This window comes from Poecilia latipinna, unplaced genomic scaffold (assembly GCF_001443285.1).
Source record: "Poecilia latipinna isolate Pla-1442-1.1 unplaced genomic scaffold, P_latipinna-1.0 Scaffold27, whole genome shotgun sequence".
NCBI lineage: Eukaryota > Metazoa > Chordata > Actinopteri > Cyprinodontiformes > Poeciliidae > Poecilia > Poecilia latipinna.
In genome coordinates this window covers 567,579-571,668 of record NW_015112643.1, presented here as the reverse complement: position 1 = coordinate 571,668, position 4,090 = coordinate 567,579, and positions in this window count along the sequence as shown.

The window sequence follows — 4,090 nt, the reverse complement described above, 5'->3', positions numbered from 1 at the left end:
ACCACATTTTACCACAATAATCGATAAAAAACCACCCCCCTTTCCCCCCCCTGAAAACCCCCCCCCCCCCCCCCCAAAAAAAAGGACATGTTGCTGCTTATTTTGCATTTTATCTCACAACAGCAAATCAAAAATCACAACACACACACACACACACAGACACAAACAAATGATGACGTATTAGATGTTAAGTAACTTTCCGGGACACCAGATGAAGTTTGACTGACTAAAAGAAACAAATACATTCTTATTTCAATCCTTTGCTGTGGTTTCAAGAGGTGCTAAAAGAGCACAGAGAAGAAGCTTATTAAATAATAAATTGTATTTATGAAACTAGTAATGACTCACTATGCTGTCTTCTCACCATGTGATGAATCGTTTTTAATGACAAATAACTGCTGAGTTGTAAACAAGACCTTGTTCCTGATCATTTCATTGGTCATCGTTTTCCCCACAGTTTACTGGTTCATTAAATGTTTCGATGTTTTCAGTATACTTAAACATTTAATGGGTAAAAAGATAATTTAAAAAAAAAAACTGAAAATAGTTAATACAAACACTGTTTGTAATTATAGTTAAGTAAGGTGTTTTTGAAAAGCAAAAGCATCATGTCTGCACACATCATCTTAAACCTTTTAAATTACAAAATGTGACAAAGAAGAAGTTTGCAACATAACATGTATCTTGCATTACCTTTTTAAACATTTAAATATGAAATAAGAAACAAGTTATTTCAGATTTGGTTTTGTTTTTTGTCACACATATTTCAGATACAAGTACATTTTACATCAATAAATAAAGGAAATGCAAAAAGCAGTTTTAAAATGATAATAGAATTTATTAAGAGGATGAAGCGATCCACACCAGCCCCCAAAACCCTCCAATGGTGCTAAATTAAGATTTGATTTAAAAAACAATTTGTCAGTTTTCATAAACACTTGACTGCAGTTGTTGGCACTCAAGGGGCTCAGCCAGTTATTTGGTTTGGATACATTAGACATTAGGTGTCTGTGATTAGCTTGATGGTCTGATGTAAATATGACAAAAAGCCTAAAAAAAAATCTGCCAGGGAGCAAAATGCTTGAAAATGTTTTTATTTTCCCCATTTTTCTTTTAGGATTTGAACTGTTATTTGATTGAAGAAATGAGTTGAAGTTCCACTTTCTTTTAATTTTTTTTTCCTCCTTATGGTTAAAGTCTTTAATAGAGAAATATAATTGTTGATGTTTGGTTTTGTGTGGTTTTTGATTTTGGCTTCTTAGTTTTCAATCATTTCTTTTTTGTTGTAGTTGTTGTGTCTTCAGTTTTATGTTTTAAGTCATTCCTGTGTTGGAATATGACGCCGGCTCCGCCCTCAACGTTGGAGTAGAGCGCTGTGTCCTTTATTCTTGTTTTATTTATTTTTTTCTTAATTATCTTGTTAATTTTTCTGTGATTTTTCCATGTTGTTATTTTTGCATTTTAGCTGCCTCCTGTTCATTTATTCCTCCCAGTTTCAGATACTGTCAGGTCCCCATAATACTTTCTGTCTTGTCTGTGTACCTGTTTTGTTTCACTCTCTGTGCCACCTTACTTTGGATTTCAGCTTCACAGAGTTTGCTGAACTCTTTTTCATTAAACTCACCGTCACACAATCCTGCCTGTTTTCTGTCTGCTTTTGGGTCCTCCATCGCCACAAACCATGACAACAATATTGCTTTAAAATACGCACAATAGAATTTATGTTCGTAGTTTTGATCTTTTGGTTCACTTGTAATGCACCTAATTTTTTATGTCAAATTTCCACAAATAAATTATTTAACAAACAATCTTACATGCAGTTTTGAAAGCTAGACCATTTTTGTCTAGCTTAGTGCACTTATACTTGTGGCCTCTTCTGGTGCTTAGGTTTCTTTTATTTAAGTACTCTAATCATACAGTTCAAATTTGTAATTTTATTCTATTATTTTACATTCACTCTGTTCTAGCATAATATGTCAGGTTTTGAAAAAAAAAAAGTTTTGGAAGCTACCTTCTCTGGATAAGAAAGATGAAACCCCATTTTTTAGGGGGTGGAGGGTGGGAATTTATCATTATCAGGTATAATTACACCAGTAGTGCTAATTACAGAGAATAGTTTGTCTTTGATTAAAACAGAGCCAGGATGGTCTATGTAATAATTAAAAGGTCACTCATGTTCTTTTTAAACCAATCCTGTTATTCCCAGGGCTGAGCATGAGTGGGAATCTGAGCAGTGCAGAAACCATCTGCTGCCACCGACACTGGAGGAGAAATGAAGACTTCAAATCCACACGTGCTAGACGTTCACATTGAAGCTCTTGTTACCTGTCTAAATCTCTTGATGTTCCTCAGTGGATTGCTTTGCATGTCTTTGTCTTAATCACATCAGCGTTGTTCTTCATTCTCCTCATTCTGCAGACAGCTATGTAGTCATTTCCCCTAATCATCACTTAAGTGCTTAACTATCTCTACACTGTAAGTGCAGGGCTGAGCATTTCTGTGAGACACGTGGTTTTATGGAAGAGTGGTGAGAATTTAATAATTGGTTTAATCTGAGCTATCCTATTCTTTCCAAATCAATAAATCTTAAGATTTATCAAATAAGACACATTCATTTATAAATTAACCTATTAATTCATTAATTAATTTTAACTTATTTTTTTTATAAAACCATTATTAAAATTTTGCAATTTCTTCTGTAGCTAGCCCAATTTTTTTTATATATATATTTCTCCCCAATATTGTTGCGTCATATATTTGACCAATAGATTAACAGATAACGCTAAGATATGACGCTGGCTCCGCCCCCAACGCTGGAGTAGAGCATACCTTCAATAAACAAACAATGTTGCAGAGGTAGTGAAACTCAACGACATACATTTTTTTGAGTAGGTTTTCCTTTATCAGTCAAACACTAGGGCCAAGATGATATGCATGAAAATTCTCCAACGAGTCCTACGTCAGTTCTGTAAGGTTATTAGCGGGAAACAATGGAGAAATCTAATTTAAAGTCCAAGACTTTTGCAGCCAGAGGGAAAAAATGAGGGGCGCAAAGTCTCGTTGGATGCGAGTGTGAAAGCTGTGTCCGACGCATTTTGCACCTACAAAACAGGTGAGTATTACTTAAATAATACTGGCTTGTGAAAATCTGCCATGATGGAAATGCTTAAAAATAAACAGTAGCATAAAAATGTGCTTAAATGTAAATTCCGCGGTAACTGCGACGTTTTCATGCTGCCACAGAGCTACCATTGGAATTTACACACATAAAATATAGCATAACTACCTTCACTCATTGATCTTTTATTTCACTATCATACGGTGTCATTATGACAACAGCAACAGTTACCTTCCTGCAAAAGAACATAGTTGCCCTCTATCACGGTTTCATTCAACTGGACTTGAGTTCGGCTGCAGGCCTTGATCCATTTCTTGCATTATTCCAGACTCTGTTTGGGTTTTAGAAATGCAATGAGTTGTATTCCGCCATCTACACGCTCTCGGTGACGGCTGATGAGATTGCATGCTCCCTACTGACAATGTTTGACCATGATTTCAGATTATTTTCCTGGAAATCTCTATGACTGCAGCGGGTTAGCGATGGCTACGATGTTGCAGGTTTAGTTTCTCCAGATAAGGGGCGTGGTCTTCGGGACATATTGCGACCGCCGATTGGTCAGTTACTGACAAACCCCACAGAATGATTGGCAGATGGCATTATGTTAATTCTACGCAGTAAACAGATCGGGACGCAATACTGACTCCTGCTGGACACTGCAGTTAATTGTGTTGGGGTTAATCATTTTATTTTATTTTATTTATTTCATCGTTTCATTTTATTGCTACTATTTATTATATTTATTATATGATAAAATACTTGAGAGCATATGCATCATATTTATTCCAAGTTCTCTTTCTGAGAATATCATCACAAACTGAGTCATTTTGATCATCAATCGTTTTTATTGAATTTTTTTCTAAAATGCCAAATACATAACAGGATTTGAGAATAAATCCAAAGTTGAGTGCACAAAAATGTTTCACTGCAGGCGGTTTATGTACAAGAATGAAATCAACAACTTTTTTTTTA